This window comes from Pinus tabuliformis, chromosome Q (assembly GCF_031772625.1).
Source record: "Pinus tabuliformis cultivar Carrire ecotype Pingquan chromosome Q, CPIR1, whole genome shotgun sequence".
Taxonomy (NCBI): domain Eukaryota; kingdom Viridiplantae; phylum Streptophyta; class Pinopsida; order Pinales; family Pinaceae; genus Pinus; species Pinus tabuliformis.
Genome location: NC_142296.1, coordinates 1260851871 through 1260871640, shown reverse-complemented (window position 1 = coordinate 1260871640; position 19770 = coordinate 1260851871).

The window sequence follows — 19770 nt, the reverse complement described above, 5'->3', positions numbered from 1 at the left end:
AATAGAGACTATGATATACTCATACCCCCCGGCCAAGGCGGGGTTACATGTCATGAAATCTATGCCCCATTTAGCAAATGGCCCAACCAAAACTACTAGATGCAGCGGTGCAGGTGGTAATCTGGTTTTGCGGTAGAAAATCCAACAAGCATGGAAACTTCTGACGGTGATTATGCAATATTTGAATATAGTAGGCCAGAAGTAACCAGCTCAGAAGATCTTTTGTGCAGTAGCGTAACCAAATAAATGCCCCCCACATGTGCCTGAATGACAGTTATTCAGGGCTTTTTCGGCCTCCTCATGCGTGAGGCACCTTCGCAGAACTGTATCGACACCACGACGGTAAAGTGTATCACCAACGATCATGTAGTCTTTGGCTTGGTATCAAATACGCTGTTGTTTAGCGTGAGAGGTGTTGGGCCTAAATGTTTGGGTTTGGAGATAGACCAGTATATCTCCGTACCACAGATCACTTGACGATATCATAAATAGAGTTTCACCCATGATTGATGCTTTAGATGTTAAATTGTTGGACGGCATAGGGAGGTCACAAAGTAACTCCACGAAGACTAGAGATTTCTTTGATTTGGATTTGGTGAATTCCATATCAAACTCTTGCAAAATGGCTATCCATTTGGAATATTTGCCCCCTAGTAATTGACACGACAGAATGTAGGTCATAGGTTGCAATGTGACAAAATGGTAGTTTTGCGGAAGAGTATATAGTGTTGAAATCTCTATACGGCTTAAACAACTGCTAAGGCCAGCTTTTCAACATAGGAGTACTTGCTTTCTGTATCATTTAAGTTGTGGCTTAAATAATACACAGGATGTTCTATTCCATTGTCTTCTTGTACTAAAACCATGGTAATGGTTGTATCTATAGCGGTGAGATACAGGTTAAAGTCTTTTTGATAGTCAAGAGCATACATTAATGATGCTTTTACTAGGGAGCCTTTTAAAGAATCAAAGAAAGCTTGCGCAACCCGATCCTAGTTGAAGGGTACTTATTTTTTCAAAAAACATGTATAACCTTTGGCAAGTTCGGCGTAATTTGGAATGAATCTCCTTAGAAAGTTTGCTTTCCCTTGGAGTTTCTGAATCTGAAGCAAATTTGAAGGTGGAGGCATGGCGATGATTGCCTGAACCTTACATGGGTTGAGTCAAATTCCGTCCTTAGAAACTACGAAACCAAGTAATCAATCAGAACCGACACAAAACACACACTTGTGTGGATTGAGTCGTATCTTGTAATGGCGGCAACATAGAAATATGGCTCTCAAATGCTACGGATGATCAGTCTGCTTTCGCGAATGAGCTGGTAGATCATTGAGATATGGTTCAACGATGTGCTTGATGTCATAGAAGGCATAGTTCATTGCCCTCTGAAAAGTTTCCCCTGCGTTCTTCAATCCAAAAGGTAGTTTACGGTATGCGAATGTGCCCCATGGACATATAAATGCAGTCTTCAACTGGTCCTGTGGGCGGATATTGATTTGATTGTATCTGGAAAATCCATCCATGAATGAAAAGATTTCGCATCCGACACATTCATCAATTATCTTGTCAACGAAGGGTGTAGGGTATTTTTCCTTTGGACACGCTTGATTTACATCCCTCTAATCGAAACACACTCTAATCGTTCCTTGTTTTTTCATCACAGGAACAATATTTGATACCCAATCAATGAGAGGAATAGGGTAAGTGAAACCAGCATGTAAAAGTTTTTCAACCTCCGCCTTAATGGCAGTGACTTTCTTTGGGTGAACTGGTCAAAGCCATTGTCGTACTGGTTTGACATCTTGATACATCTTGATTTCATGTTCAACGATGCTTGAGTCAATGCCTGGCATTTCTTCATATGACCATGCAAAGACATCTCTGAATTCACGATAGGGAGTGCAATATATTTCCAGTTCGGAAGGAGAACAAGATTTTCCAACATGAATATTCTCTACAACATTAGGTTTGGTCGAGATATTAATGGAGAAATTTTCTTCAATATTGGATAGATTTCACTCGGAATCCACTGTAGTTACAGTATTTGATAGAAAATAAAAAACTGAAGGATGATTAAGGTTGCTAGAATTATCTTCGTTGTTATCTTGAAGGTGGGAACGATGGTGGTAATCTTCCCATGGTGCCTCTCCTATCATCATCGACTGAATGATTCCTTCATCTGTAGAATGTATACGAGACCAAGGATCGGAAGAGGTGCCATACTCTAGAGACCTATCTATCCAAACACTTGCTGAGTGTTGATTTGGGTTCGCCGCCCATGCCCAAAAAATTGATTGCTACAAAGATTCTATAGGGCTTGGGGGCAACACCTGGTGATGATCCATACTATCAAAATGGTCAGAGTTCTTCTTAATATTTGATAATGTAGAAGATATCATATGATAGGTTTCCACTGTGGCCACTTCCGCCAGATTACTTGGAGGTGAGAGGGCAAAAATGCCCATCAAGGATGGGTCTTTTAGGAGACCTACTCTAACATTTTGAAGTGATTAAGAGTTTCCATGGATCAATTGAATGCTTCCAATAGCTTTTGAATTGTTGGGGAAAAAATTTAGTTGGTCTGATTGCAATACCGCCTTGGAAGGGAAATGAAATCTTTCTAAAATATGTTGACACAAAAACAGCCATAGCGTAAATCCAGGGCCTGCCTAGTAAGATATTGTAGTCAAGGTTTCCATCAATGACCTGAACTTCAATTTCTATTGTCTTGCCCCCAAGTTCAACTTGAAAGTTACTTAATATCCCATATGGCGTGTATGTTCTTCCATCGAACGCTTTTAATGTCGTCGATGATTGTGACAAGGGTGGTGAGCCTAAATTTTTCCAGCAACTCATTAACATAATACAGGTAGATGCCCCTTCATCAATGATTGTTCGATGAACAGTTTTGTTGAGGGTTTTTACCTATATAAGGAAAGCGAGTTGGGCCGGTAACTGAGGTTCATATCCTTTATGGTTAAAGACCACAAGATTGGAATCTGCTGGGTCAATCCCACTTATTCTTGATAACAAAGCCTGCTTTTGGGAGGGACAATTCTGCAGTACCTCAAGTGTCAACATAGCGAATGGTGATTGAGCTAGATCTTCCACTATATTATAATTCTGTGTTGCTCGGGCACGAGGATTAAATATCAATTTATGTACTACTCCCTTTGGCAGCTTTATAGTTAATTCAGGAATGATGGGTGGCACAACTTCTGATGAAGCTGTTGTCGAACTATTGTGTTGATCTGTAGCCTTGTTATTTGACATCTGTGGATTCCCATAATCTTTATTCCTCGTCGATATCAAAGCATCATTTTTCTGTTTCGAGATGGATAACATAAGCACTTGGGATGGGGAAGCATGATTGATAGCAACCAGATTAGTTTCTGGGTTTGGAAATGGATCAGTCAATACTGTTGAGGTATTTGAAGTTTTTAAAAATTTCTTGACCTTAGCTCGATGTGGACAATATTTCGTATAATGGTCCTCATTACATATGAAACATGGCTGATTAGGTTTCTTTCGCCCAGTAGGGTTTCCAGAAGATTTCTCAGGAGTCGAATCTTCCTGTTTCTTCTTTTTGTTTTTTCCTTTCTTATTGCTCCCTGGTTACTTTGGTTCTTTTCCCTTGTCAAATGACATAGCATTAACCTCCGAGGTAAGAAGTTTGTCATTTTCTTTTTGACTAGAAACTGCAAGGACCTGACCAGATGGAGCCTTTGTAGTTTGCATACTCGAGGTACCAATCATGCCATCACCGGCATGAGAGTCCCTGTTTGATTTAGGAGGGGAAGGAATGGAAAATTCTGGTCTAGGAGTGTCAGGAATTTTGTCATAGAGTGTGCCGGAATGAGTATATATCAAGTCTAAATATTTTGCACGAGAAATGACTTGCTCTTCAATGACAACTCCTCCCTTTGCCACATCTTCAGTAATAGAACGTAATAATGACTTAATAAACCACTCAGCTAGAAGCTTATCAGGAACATACGTCTTTACCATTCGATGACGACATCGCCACTCATGAATATGATCAGATATGTGAGTGGCTATTGTCTATTTAAAGTTGGTAGTTCTGTTCCTGTTTCATACCTTATCGGTACCTGAAAGTGGGTTAAAAAGGTAGTGGCAAGGGTGCTGAAGTTATCAAATGAAGCTCTAGGCAATTCAATGTACCATTTCGCTGCTGGACCAGTTAGCATTCGCCGAAAAAGCCGAAACCTAATCGAATCATCATTGAGGGTGTTAGATGAACACCACAAAAGAAAATTCATTACATGATTCGATGGATCTTCACCCGGGTTTTCATTGAATTTAGGAATATCAGAGGGAATTTTATGAGGAATCATTGGCCACCAAGGGGCATAAGCAATTGGATCATTCATCAGCTGGTTCAGATCTGGTAATTCTAAAGTTTCTACAAAAGGCAACTGTTGATTCAGGTTTGGCGAAGCATACCCAGGATAAGATGGGATTGCCTGAGCAGTAGGCCTTTGCATACCATCATAACCTATCTGATGCTAATAACTTTGATAAGGTTGATGGGCATAACCATTATAGTATGGTTTTTGATAACTGTGTTGAGAATACGGTTGCCCATTACCTACAAAGCCTTGTTGCTTAGGTCCTTGGTAAGCTTGTTGAAATTGCGGTTGTTGATATTGTACCAGCCATGGTTGTTGGACCATTTACTGTTGTCCAATACTGGATGATTGACCAAGATGAGGAGTGATAGTACCCATTTGAGCCTGAGTCGTTCCAATTAAGGAAGCACTAATCTGAGGTTGTGATTGAGCCATAGAGACAAGAGGCTATTGTATTGCAACCTGAGAGACTTGAGGTTGACATACAATAGGTAGCGCTTGTACTTGCGACACAATCACAATAGCAGGTGTAGTGGGAATATTCGACACAGGTTGAGCTGGTTGCATTGAATATACAACTCTTGGCTGTTGAGGTAGTATTGGTACCCAACCACTAGATGTAATTCCAGTTTGACCTGAATTTTGTTGTGAACTCTCATATGGTTGTTCCCCAGGAGGGAATAATGAAAAAGCATACTGCCCCCATATGGCGGCAATCCAGTGTTCAAAGGATAGACTGGTCTTTGGAGACTGGACTGCCCAAATTGATACTCATATGTAGGATCAATTTGCTGAGTTTCAACATAAGAAATGCCAGATAGGATTCCGGATGAACAAATAGGAACAGACCATGTCGTTGAAACAGTCCCTGGGTGGACTCCATCTAATGTTGATAACTAGTTGGGACAAATGGTATACCAGAAAACATCGTCGAAGTAGCAGTAGGAGGTTCTTTTGTTGCTGTATTAAATGACATAGTCCTAGATGTTGATGTTTTCTCAAACATATTTAGTCTATCCAAAAGATTTCTTAGCGATTCGACAGGAACTTGCGTTGAGGGATGATTAAAAGAACTAACTTTAGTAATTGAAGGATATAGGTGGATCCCAGTTCCAAAATGCAATGGGGTACTGGATGGAAGATCCTCTATAATCTCTTCTATAGCAATCAATCCACGTGGAAGAGGTAGACCGTCAGGCCCGTAAAATATTTCTGGAGCCGAAGAAGGTATAGCTTCTGTAGTAACAAACACTGGAGGAGTGACACCTTCTGAATTCTGGAACTGAAATTCCAGATGTTCAGGTAAGTGAACTTCAGTTTCTGGATCAACTCTATTTGGAGTTGTTTCAGGTATAGAAGTGTCTACCGTTACACTTCTATACCTGAAACAACTCCATCTCCGCAAACGACGGGGTTTTGATTGATTTTCTTCCATGATTACGGATTACTTCATCAACTCAAAAATTAAGGAGAAAAATGTTATTCCGTATAAAATAATTTTTAATGATGCTTTGACACAACTTTGCTTTTTAAATTTTTAAGAGTCGAGAAAAAGATAAAGATGACTCTAGTCACCTTCGATTTTTAATGAGCCTGAAGTGAAAAGTGCTCAGATGGACCTTTTCTTTTAAGGAGTCGAAAAGGAACGAAAGTGAATACTCTAGAAATATAGACATAGGGATTACCAAACCAATCGCAAAACTACAATATACACCTTGTTGGTAAATTAAGGAGAAATTACCAAGGACTTATGTACAATTGTCAATCTTCCCGAATGCTGTGTTCAGTGCATTGTGATTGATAGGGCGGCAGACACGGCTTCCTATGGATAAAGGATATCAGCCTATTATGGTCTCCCAATATATACTCGATAGTACGGGGAGCACAAGTCTGTACTAGCACTTTTCATATCAAAGAGGAGGAATCACCCAATCTTCGATGAAAACGATAGTTACCAGGTTTTACGACGCCGGAACACGTCTCTAGCCTAGACCTCTAAATGTGTTGCTTTAGGTTCCAAAGTGTTTTTATGTTCATTGAGATTTATTTTAGAGTTGATCTTGTTTAGAAGTTTGTCTTTCAAGGTTCACCATGTGATGTAGATGTAAAATTCCTAAATATGCAATCTAAAATGATAAAAAACAGTTTATTTTCTTTTAGCATTGAAAATCCTAGCTAATAAGGAAAGAAGATTACGATTCTTTCAATAGAGAGCAAAGAGCACATACTAAATGCACTTTTCCTAAGTCATTTTCTGCATACAGTCTAAATGCAAATGCAAATGCATGTATTTGTTTCTCGTTTCCTTAATGTGGGAATGCTAAAAAGGAAAACTAAGTATAGATCTGAACTATTTTCTTCAAAGTGACATTTCGACAATTTCTTTTCAAAATGAAAGGAAGACTAAAACGACACTTTTCGATTTCGAACAGAAAACTGTTTTCGACACTTGAAATATTAACAATTCAAATCAAATACAATGACAAAAGTAAAATTGACTATCTAGAGGAGGAAGACTTTATGACACTCTTCTTTTTGACTCAAAATGACAGTTACAACACTTTTGCATAAAAAACGACAGTTCGATTTAAGCTACTTTTTTATGAAGGACTATAAATGATGGACAAATACATAAAAACATTTACTAATCCTAATTAATGGAGGCTGAACAATGTAAAGGAAAGAGGCTTCAGCAATGAGATATTGATCATAAGTAGCAAAACAACTGAATAGAGCTGAAAACGAGGAAAAACCCAAATTTCAAAGAGAGAAATAGGATTACTCAGTCATCGCACCTGTCCTTAACAAAAACAGGGATGCATCTCACTTGCTACACATGGGAGGTGCGATGCAAATTGGTTTCCAGTTACAGACAGTGTGATGGGACAAGGAGAAAAATTGAGTTGGGTTTTTTCTCAAAATTTGCAGCTAAGTTTAGTGATTTAAGCTGAGCTATGATGAACAGTAAAAACAAAGTACAGGGGTATGATCTTAAGAGGTTATTGAGCTACCACAAGGGCATTTAGGATGCTTGTAAGTCAGATGTTTAGTTCATAAACCAACCTGGAGATTGACTGAAGCAGCATTCATCTACTTTGCAATTGCATAGCAAGAGCAGTTCGAAGGCTATCTGGCTAACTTCAGGCTCCATCTGTAGTTTATAAAGTAAATAACAATAACAAACAAACAAACTATGCGCTCCCCGGCGGAGTCGCAATTTTATTTCTGGGAAAACTAGTGTCTTTTCGATCTGCTAGTCCCACTAAGATGGGTAGCTATCTTAGAAACAAACAATCAAAGAAATTTGTGATTTCCTTTATGTATGATAGATAAGAGAGAAGAAAATAGGACTAGCCTGGATCTTCCACTTGATTCCTTGCTTGATTTCTCTCTCCCTTGATAGAGCTTGCACTTCTCTCCTGCTTGTCCCGCTTTAGAGAATACCTGTAGAGACAAAGTAACAAAACAACATCAAAGCATCTCGATCTATAATATCATAAACAATGTAGAATCAAAAATACATTGAACATACAATTGCATTCACAAATAAGATTCACAAATACACGATTGTATGGAGGAAAACTCAAAGAACTTTATTAATAATAGAAATAGAAGGGAGGATTACAACCCAGCTGTCTGATCCAGCATCATCCTCCTAGCATCAAAGCCCTCTTCACCTCATGAAAAGCAAGATCACCCAACAATACAATGTTCCTTCTCAAAGATAAACCAATAACACTTCCTTACAAATTACAAAATTCCAGCCTCTAGATCTCTCAGATGAGGGATCCATTTATAAATGTCTACAAGGGTGTGAGTCAGCTCTGAGTTTTTGATTAGTTTCATTCCACTGATAGTTCTTGGTTCCACTTGGAGATTTCATTGATCTCTTACTCATCCCTGGGTGAATTCAGAGAGGCAAGTGTCATAGGAGAAGTTTCTAGAAGATTCCATGAGCATCCACTTAGCAAACTGTCTCATCCATTTGTCTATTCTTGCTCATCGCACCCTATAGAAGGCCTCTTCAACATGCATTGCACCTAGCTAGTGTAGGAGCCAGTATGCGTCGCACCTTGATAGTGGAGCAGTTAGTATGGTCCAGTTTTGGCCAGTTCTGAGTGGTTTTTTAGGTGGAACTTTTGGGAAATGATGTAATTAGTTGACCATGATCCTTTAGGGTATGAAACAACACTTTCAGGGGTTAAAGAGCCCTTGGTTTATCGATATATGTGATTGGGGTTGAAGTGCCCAAATATTTCTATAACAGGAAGCAGAGGCTAACTGGGAAGCCTAAAATACTTTCGTCCTTGTGTTGGTCTTATGGGGAATATTCCAATCTAGGGAGTTGTCTTGAAAATCCTGCAATCCATCTTTGTGAAGTTAATAGCTGATGAAGGCACTGGTAGGTAGAACTCAATTTAGAGCAATTTGGTGAGGGCTTTGAAAGTTCAAGGGGGCGGGGGGGGGGGGGGGGGTGTATTTTGGTGTAAGTCTTTCACCCTTGGGGTTGGTTTATTCTTGGTTGAGCGATTATGTGGTTTGGGGTTTACGTTGTTTTATAAGTGTTTGGACTTTAGAAGGGGTTGAAAGTCGCCCTAATGGTGGTTCTTTAAGGTGATAACATGAGCTCTCATTATGTATCATTAGTGTGGTTGCCCTGGATGCAGTATGGGTCCTTGAAGATAGGTAGAGGACCACTGATTGGAGGAAAAAGATATGGGGGAAGAATTACAACCCAATCAAGCCCCATCCCTAGCGGTGTGGAGTGTCCTTCCCCTTTTGACACATTAGCAGATAGTCTCCAACATACTACATTTATTTTGGATTAGTTGGGGAATTACTGCCATTACGATCAGAATGTGGTTATTAGTTTTATGAACAACTTGCACAAGAATCAATGGTGGATATAGGACAGATTAGCCACCTTGCAGCATGGCTAAAGGCTCTTGTACAAGAAAATGGACCGGATGTAAGGTAGACTTACTCATATGGAGAAGCACGTCCGCTGCGACTTTTGCCCTTCGCCATCCCTAGAACTAGTTCAGACCAGCCAACTTTGATTCACTCGTCTGATTCAGGATGACCTTCTCATGTATTTTGGTTCTTGGAACCTTTTGGCTAGTTTGGGAAATTAGTTCTTGTTTTTCTAGTTTGGATATGCTTGTAATATTTTGGTTTTTCTTTCATCTCCTAGCCAACAAATCTGGTTGGAGTGAGGCCGAAAAAATTTTGATATCCAGAACTCTCCAATGTAATATCATTTTGAATTATCAGAACTTCTCGACTTAAAAAAAGAAGAAGCAATGGTGATAGAACTCATAGTCCTTCTAAATACAACTAACCCTTCGTAAATTATGGAAATAAATAAGTTTTTAAATGGTGAATTGTAAGAAATGTTTCATAATGCGATCCCTGTTGGGAGAATTTACAAAAGAGCTCATGTGTTGAAATTTACCATGCAAAACCACTAATTTGCAAGTCAAAGTTCATAATATTTCGAACACTATGTCTCAATCATGTCATCCATAACTTTTTTACCATACTAAAAGTGGAGGTTTTAACATGTACTCTCCTTTCCTAATGACACCTTGCACTTGCTTTTATTTATTCTTATTTTCACATTTCTTTGCACCGAGAAGTGCTCTCCAACAAAGTATGGAAGAGAAGTTGTAAAGTTATGTTATGTTATATAAACATTTTGACTCAATCAAATTACATAAAAATAAATTAAATTAAATTAATAATTATAATTAGTAATTATAATTAGTAATTATAATTATTAATTAAACCAACCAAGATCCATCTTAAATTTGGATTTATCAAGCATCAAGAGGGATCAAACCTCTCGAGGTGCAAACATTTCCTCAAAATTTACACTCAAAAAAGAGATTTGTACCTTGAGAGATTTGATCCCTCTGAACACTTAATAGATATGAAGTTAAGATGAATCTAGACTAATTTTAACAAAGTTATCTTAGTATGTATGCATAATCTCTTTATCTATTGAAAATAGTAAAGCATGCCTTACTATAATACCATTTCTAATTTAATAAAATTATACTAATGAATAAAGAGTGTCTTCCATAATTAGCAAGTCTTAAGTTATCTTGTTAATGTCCAAGTGGGTGATATTTAATTTTAACAAAGTTTTCTTAGTGGTTGTGTTTAGCCTCTCTATCTACGATGATATGATGTTGTATGAGTACTTTTATTTATGGAATATTATACTTTAGTGTAATATTTCTATGAATTAGTCATCATTTATAAATAATGAGTTTCGTATATAATGAGTTATTAATTTTTTTATATTATATTTTAATTTATGGTATTGAATTTCCATTACTCAAAAAGGAGAATTACATCATTATCCATCATTCCATAGAGTCTAAGAGATTGAACTATTGAGAAATGGTGTTAGGTCCCTATACTACTGTGTAACCCCTTACTGGTATTAGTACAACCCCCTTATTATATTGTTGTGCCCATGTAGTCCCCATATTGTTATTATTGTGCCCCATAGAAGCCCACTATTGTTATTATTGTGCCCTTACATTATTATTGTTATGTCGGCTCTGAGTATATTATTACCCCTTAGAATCCTATATATAGAAAGGAGGTCTGGTCATTTGCATCATCCAAGAATTGTTCATTTTTGTAATGTAAAGGAGGTTTCCCCTTGAAGAGGCTGAATTCTAAGGCATTGATCTATCTTTTCTATCTTTTTGTGAGCTAGTTTCATAACATTTGGTATTAGAGCTTTGGATTCTAGGGTTTCACTGCTCCAAATAGGTCATCATGGCATTTTCACTATAACTCTTTTTCTGGGACATTTCAGAAGTGAACAAAAAAATCCATTTGAGAAGAAATCACGTTGAACCTCAAATCTGAATTTTAGAGCTTTTTGCACTATATTTGCGGTGATATGATCTGAGGAAGTTGGTCTTTTTGTAGACTCCTGAATTACATTCCAAACAGGTGACCTTGGGAAAATCATCATAACTTTTGTTTTGAGCATCAGATTGCAATTTCGTAAGAAGTTACAGAAAGAGGATAGATTTTAGTTTCTTGTATATATTTTTCAAATACTAAGGTCGAAACAGTGACACGTGTTACGTCGTACAAGTTCTCTCTATTGAACTAATCTATAATCAAGTCACCTTGGGAGATTTGGCATAACTCTTCCTTGGAGAATTCAATTTGGATTAGATTGGTGGTATTGGAAAGAGGACGAAAAGGGCTACTGTAGATCACGATTTCAGAACTAGAAGATTCGAAATTACAGAGTTACAGTCGTTTCAAGATCGAGCTCCTAAAATCAAGAAAAAGCGAGATGCAGAAGTTTGATGGCAAGGATCTAGTAAATTGGATACTACAGATGGAGAAATATTTTGATCTACATGGTGTACCACTGTTACAAAAGATATGTATTGCATCTAATTATTTAGAAAAGATTCAATTTTTATGGTATAAAGGGATTTGTTCTCGTAAACCACTTGACACGTGGTCAATTTTCACGGAGGAAATGATAGCACATTATGAGGATACAAAGAGAAACTCCTTCTTTAGCTAGTTGATAAATCTCAAACAAAAGGGTTCAATGGAAGAGCACATTGAAGACTTTCAAAAGTTGAATAGAAGGGTAAATTATATTCCAGAGAAGCAAAGGATTGATGTCTTCATAGGGACTTTAAAGGATAACATTCAACATGAGGTTCGTTTTTGGGAACCTGATTCATTGGAGGAGGCATTCGAGTTGGCAAGAAAAATTGAAAGTGAAATTTTGAAAACAAGGAATCCCACCACTCATGACTATAATTATGGAAGTGTTTCTTCTCCTAGCCTTCCACAACCTACAAGGCTTACACCATAACAATTGGAAGAAAAGAGAGAAAAAGGGCTTTGTTACAATTGTGATAGAAAATGCACTAAAGGTCATAAGTGTCCTAAGAAGAAATTATTCTATATAGAGTATGAAGAGGAGGAAGAAAAGAATCAAGAAACATCAAAAGAAGAGGATATACGCTAGGACCCAACCCCAGAGAAAAAAGAAATGAATATGACCATATCTTGTAAAGCATTCGCAAGAATTACCACTCAAACTCTCAAGATAGAAGGACATATCAGGAAGAAAAAGGTTAAAGAAGTGAAAGATCACATCGAGAAAGAAGAAATGAACCCAACCATATCTTGTAATGCATTGGCCGGAATTACTAATCCTCAAACTATCAAGATAGAAGGACATTTCAAGAAGAAAAGTGTTCAAGAAGTGAAAGATCACATCGAGCATTAAGAAATGAATCCGACGATATCTTGTAAAGCATTGGAAGAAATTACCACTCCTCAAACTCTCCAGATAGAAGGAAATATCAAGAAGAAAAAGGTTCAAGCAGTGAAATATCACATCGAGCATCAACAACAAGTTCTCCAACTTTTAAAGGATAATGCCACTTTGGTGCAGAATCAAATGAAAAAACAGGTAGATCAACATCGCAGTGAAAAATGTTTTGATGTAGGTGATTGGGTATTTTTATGGTTACATCTCAAGCAAGCTATTTATGAGAAGGAAATGTTGACAATACTAAATGCAATTAAGAAACGACGACCTTATCCAATGGGAAGACACTTGAAGGTAAAAATGGATCATGATAGTCTTAAATATTTTTTAGAACAAATATTATCTTTAAAAGAATAGAAAAAATGGGTCACAAATATGTTGGGTTATGACTTTGACATCATCTATAGAAAAGGGAAGAAATTTTTTGTTGTAGATGCACTCTCAAGAAAGGATGAGGATGTGGAAGCATTGTTTTGTGCTATTTCTATTATCCAACCAGAATGGATAAACAAAGCAAGGGATGAATGGAAGAAGGACAAAGAAGTGTGGCCACTCATTCCAAAGTTGCAGAATATCCCAATTCAAACAATATTGCCAGAACTTGAAGAGGAAGGAAAAATCATATTGGAACCTGGAGTTGTTACAGAAACAAGAACCCGACAGCTACAAAATCGATCAATTTCAAAGTATCTCATCAAGTGGAAGAACTTACCTGTTGAAGATTCCACATGGGAGGACAAGGATTTTATACAGAAGCATCAAGAACTAATCAAGCCTTGAGGACAACACTTTTTGAAGGAGAGGGGCATATTAGGCCCCTATACTACTAGTGTAACCCCTTATAGTTATTAGTATAACCCCCTTATTATATTTTTGTGCCCATGTAGTCCCCATATTGTTATTATTGTGCCCTTACATTTTTATTGTCATGTCGACTCTTAGTATATTATGACCCCTTAGACTCCAATATATAGAAAGGAGGTCTGGTCATTTGTATCATCCAAGAATTGTTCATTTGTGTAATGCAAAGGAGTTTTCCCCCTCGAAGAGGCTGAATTCTAAGGCGTTGATCTATCTTTTCTATCTTTTTGTGAGCTGGTTTCATAACAAATGGCAACAAGGAATTCTAGTTTAAATTTGTCCTCGAATTTAAATTGTGAATTAAAATCAAATCCCATTCTCATAGCAACTTGTAAATAGTTAATTAAGTTTAATTAACTTAATTAGCTTAGGAATTTCAAGTTGGAAGTCTTTCTGAAGTCATGTATATGTTCTCCCTAAGTTTTAGGGGTCCAATATGAGTTTAATTGTGAGTTGTAATTAGATAACTCATTTTACTAAGTTATGTTTAGTTAAATTAGTTCCAAACTACTTGTGGAACTAATAGAGAGTTAACAGAAAGTTGGTGCACTAGTGCATCCACAAGTGTCACTCTATATAACTAAAGGTTCCCTCATCAGAAACTCATGCATGTTGATTATTAGAAAGACCCAGTTGAGACTAGAGTGCAAGGAGAGTGTACTATTAGTTGTATGATTTACTAAGTTATATAGATCAATCATACAATTAGAGAAGGACCTATGTTTGGATTGTGTAGCTTTGGAAGCATGAATTCCCTTTGCTATTCATCCTAGGAATTATGCAAGGAAATAGGGGCTTGGATAATTGCAGAATTGGCTAAGTGTTGGTCAAGAGCTTGCTTTTGAGCCAAGAGAGTTGAGCATACTTGTGTGGAATTGTTCTAGTGAGAATAAGCTTTGCATCTTCACTCATATTTATGATATATGCAATACATATAACAGGGTTTTGAGCAGTCGGCTTCCCTAGATACATCTTGTGTTATGTGCCATTGATTTATCTTCTTCTTGTTCATATTGTTTTGATCGATCTATTGGCTTCCGTTGGTTGAAAGTAGAAGTAGATTCTTGTCTTGTGCTTTAGTACATTGCATGAGATTGTGAATATATAGGATTTTCTACATGGTATCAGAGCTAAAGACAGTATACTAGAGGAAATTTCAAAGTTTTGAGTTTTGGGTTTTGTTAGTGTCAGTCTTTCCACCCTTCCTCCAGTGATCAAACGTGCTCTTACAAAGTGATTTTGAAGTGTCAAGGTCAAATTTTGTCATTTCAAAGAGTTTTCAAGCAAAATTTGGTCACTAGGCATTAGGTCTAGGGTTTGCTTTCACTCCTTCCAAAATTGCCCAAATGTCAGTCCATGTCATCATTCAGCTGATTCTATCATCATTCATAGGGTTTTCATTATCATCTCAGTGTCTAATGAGTCATTGTACACCTTGTTCATGCTTCAGTTGCGCCTAGGTAAGGTCATTTCCCTCTCCTAGGGTTTTGAAGGCAATTTCTCTTGGACGGTCAAATCATCGGCAAAAATTGTATCCAGATGTTCATACACCTTCCCCTATCCTTCATATACCTTATCAAATGCTTCCCATCCCTTAGATCCGCCAAATTCCTCATTTTCACACAAACCCTAGTTTCTAGCTACAACTTGGTAATTTTCTAGGTTGGGCCTGTGTTTTTCCCTTTTGGACCCCTTCCCCTCACTCAATCTCTGAGATTCCACTTTCCCCTACTTCCTAACATCCCTCCCCACTCCCAAAAATTTCCCCAAGAATTTAGAAGCCCCTTATCCCCTTCATTTCGCTTCATTTCGACAAAATTCCTTATTTCACACATCGGGACAAGTCGCACTCAAATGATGTTCCAGAGAAATAAAAGATGAATTTTGGAAAACTGAGAGAGGTGTTTTTCCATAACATGCAAAAGAAGAAAAACCTCCTTCACTTTTTGCACAGGTGTCATGGTTTTAGAGAAATGTCAAAATTGCAATCGCCAGATCGAAGGAGGTTGGCCAAGGCACTAAAACGACGGAAAAGGCCCGATCCACTCCAAATTTTGGCCAAAGCCTCTTTGACTGAGCATGGTACTTTATTGGGGACTCCCAGCCCAAATTTCAAGAAAATTGGAGAAAATTTTGTCAATTGTGAATTTTTTGTGCCAAACACAAGTTTTCTCCACCAATGGGTCGCGCGCCGCGCGCGACCCTTTCGTTTGGCAACTCCATTTTGGGAAAACTCAACATTTCTGGATTTTTCATGAAAATTTACACTTTCTCAGCCATTTCCAAGAAATTTCACCAAGTTTTGGGCCTCCAGAAAGTCAAAAAACAAGCAAAAATTGACTTTCTGCCACATTTTTGACACATAGGAAGCAGTCTTGGGAGATTGCAATTTTAGAGGGGCAAATGACCACCAAATTCAGAAATTCCACTTGGGTTGGAAAGTGGACATCCAGACCTTTCCAAAAAGCCCACTTTTGCCTCATTTGGACACCTGGAAGTGCCTCCAAAGGCGTGCGACCCATTCAGGAATTGCGCGCGACCCATCAGGCAGTTTTCACAGGAATTCATCTACAGCTCAGGAATTCGCCCAGTTTTGACCAGTTTTGACTTGTGATGGGATTTTTCACCCTCTTTGATGTAATTTATGTATTTTCATGTTGACATGATACTTATTTACCTATTCTAGAAGATTCATTCCTGAAATAGCAAACATTTAATGAATGAATTGGTTTCCTAGTTTATAGAGGCAAGTTGTTTTGATTGCCTAGTTTTTAGTACTCAGTTTAGAATTGGTTGAAACAACTCCTAGAAGGATGAGATCGACCCCTAGAGGCAAGGGAAGAGGTTGGCTTGCCTATATTATGTATTTTCTCAATTATTTTTAGAGGTTGGAGAGGTTGGACTTTTGAGGGAGAAGCTCTTATTATATTATTCACTGTATCTCTGCAATTTTTGGCAAAGGAAGACCAGGGTTTTGCAATCCTTTTTGGGATTCTTGTGGTCACATGTATTGATGGTGTGTTTCTATTTGTACTTGTAAGTGTGTTATGTGAATCATTTCCTTACTTTTCCTTCTGCAAATTAGGCAAATGAAGTGTTAAAGTGGAATTCATGACTGTCATGCTCTGCTTTTAAGTTTGCTTAATATCAATGTTTTCAACTGTTTAAGGGGAATTCAAGGTTATTGCTTGCTCTCCTTAACTCCTCACCGGTCATTCTCATCCATGCATCTCTATCAAAGGCATAAATATTGTTTCCTACCTCGCCCCAAAGAACTCCCTACGAAAACTGTGTCCAATCCCCGCACCCGAAATTGCCATTCCCCAATTTTCCACCAAAACTTTAAAAATCCCAAATTTAAACTTCTTGATCAGTTTACTAGCCTAAAATCAGTGTTTTCCTATTGGTCATATCGCCCATTGAAGATCTTTACTGAGATAGACCGGAGAGAGCCCTCTCCTGCCCCGTAGGGCTAGCTACGAGGCTAAGTGGTTTGATGTTGCCTTGAAGTTTACCTTTCTCAGCCTGAGGTGAAATTCAAGCGCTAACATATTGGCGACCATACTGGGGAGAACAAACTTGTCTATGTGTTGATGTGTTTGTTTCACAAGTCTTAGACGGAGCCTGAAGTTATGCCAGTTAGCCTTCGAAACGCTTTTGCTTTGCATAAGCGGAAGTAGATAAACGTTGCTTCAGTCAATCTCCGTGAGCTTGTGAATACGGCCACTTCATTTGCATTTTACCCCAGTACATGTATCAAGTTCAGATCTGATTGTTGATGGTGGACAACGATCAGACACTGACAAGGCTGAAATCATTCACTGGCGACTCCTTCACTGAAAAATCCAGAGATCAATGCTTCATGGTGACTTCACTGCAGAGAGATCAGTAGCTTTGAGCTTTTCAAGATGGATGGATTGCAAGAAGATACGCTCCCCTGAGCCGAGATCACATCCCTGGTTTTCCAAATAAAATTCCGAAGGTAGATTGGTCAAGGAATTTGCGTATATTTAATGATGATGGTAAGAAGGATGCTGCTCTTCATCTAGTTAGATTTCATATGCATATTCGCAAGTTGAAGGTGGATTTTCCTGAAGATTGCTTGATGAAGATATTCCTGGCCACTCTGAAAGGTGAAGCCCAATCATGGCATGAAAGTTTGCCGCCTGCTTGTATTTACTGTTTAAAGGATTTTCATGCTATGTTCATTGAACGATATAAGGACTCTTATCCATCATTAAATTTAGTTCAAGACTGTTGCCAGCATGCATATAGTTTTATTGAAAGCCTTGAGAAGTTTTATGAAGATGATAATTTTATGGATGTTGAGATCATGGAGGCTCTATATGAAAATCCATTTCAGCAGCACATAGAAATCTTAGAGGATACTTGTCAAGATCAGCAGGCTGAAGATTTCCATATGGTTGAAAATGAGGAAAGAGCAAATGTTGTTTCAGATCTGTCCATAGAAGAAGACAGCATCCAGGTAACGCAGGAAAGTAATGTTCCAATCTCAGAAAGTGATGATGATAAATAAGATTGGGAGATAAATTGTGATGAGGCAAAACATGTTGTTTCGGATCTCATAAAAGAAAGTTGTATTGTCACGGCTGCCTCAAATGAAGAAAATGGAGTAGCAGACCTAAATGCTCTCATCTCACCAGTACTAGATCTTCATGAGGAGGTAGTTCCTTGCCTCTGTGAAAAACAAGACAAGATCTTCGTTCAAGTAAGTGAAAAGGTTTCTCTGGATGAATCTATGATAGCTGATAGAAATGTTAGTGTTGGGTTTCACGAAACATCTGAAATTTCTTTTCTCATGATTGATGAATGTAATGAGAATCTGGCTATCATATCATATGAGGATGACTTACCATATATTCAAACTACAAAAGATCTGACTATTCAGGATTCCATTTCAGATTCTTTCTCATATGTCTCATGTTTTGAAATGTTATTTCAAGAGGAGATATGCTCATCTACTTGTTCAGAATTTTTCGAGGACCAGGAACATAATCTTTCTGGACTACATGATGAAGGAAGATCAGAATCAATAGAAAAAGACACCTTGCTCTTTCAGCAGGAGGAAATACTTTATGTTTTTCAAGATCCAATGGCAGATCTCTTGCAGTCAACAATGAAGGTGATTATTGCAGTATTCAGTGATGAAGGAGAATATGGTCAACTATGTTTTTGGATGCCCAATGATAGGTTTGTATTGTTGACCAGAAGATCTAATCAGGAGAATCAATCAAGAAGGCATCTGCTTGATTGGTTGCATTGGCATTTTGATATAGTTTGATGGTATATTGTTTTGTAAGAAACACAGGTGGTTGTCATCATGATTTCAAATCTTGATGGACTGCTGCCATTCAATAAGCTTTGTAAGATCTTGTTTTAGTTAAGTCAGTCATGAGTCATTTGTGAGTCAGTTTTCAGTCATGTAGGTTTCATAATTGAGTCGGTTTGAATCAAGTTTCAGTCAATAAATGAGTCAAAGTCTTGTATTGTTTGTCAAATAATGACTCCATTGCCCAATGGTTGGAAAACACTGGTCTGCTCTCCCAGAGGTCTAAGGTTCTTGGCATCTCCAAGGAGCTACCATCCCCATTGGAGCCAATGTTAGTGTCAGTCTTTCCAGCCTTCCTCCAGTGATCAAACGTGCTCTTACAAAGTGATTTTGAAGTGTCAAGGTCAAATTTTGTCATTTCAAAGAGTTTTCAAGCAAAATTTGGTCACTAGGCATTAGGTCTAGGGTTTGCTTTCACTCCTTCTAAAATTGCCCAAATTTCAGTCCATGTCATCATTCAGCTGAGTTTATCATCATTCATAGGGTTTTCATTATCATCTCAGTGTCTAATGAGTCATTGTACACCTTGTTCATGCTTCAATTGCGCCTAGGTAAGGTCATTTCCCTCTCCTAGGGTTTTGAAGGCAATTTCTCTTGGACGGTCAAATCATCGGAAAAACTTGTATCCAGATGTTCATACACCTTCCCCTATCCTTCATATACCTTATCAAATGCTTCCCATCCCTTAGATCCGCCAAATTCCTCATTTTCGCACAAACCCTAGTTTCTAGCTACAACTTGGCAATTTTCTAGGTTGGGCCTGTGTTTTTCCCTTTTGGACCCCTTCCCCTCACTCAATCTCTGAGATTCAAATTTCCCCTACTTCCTAACATCCCTCCCCACTCCCAAAAATT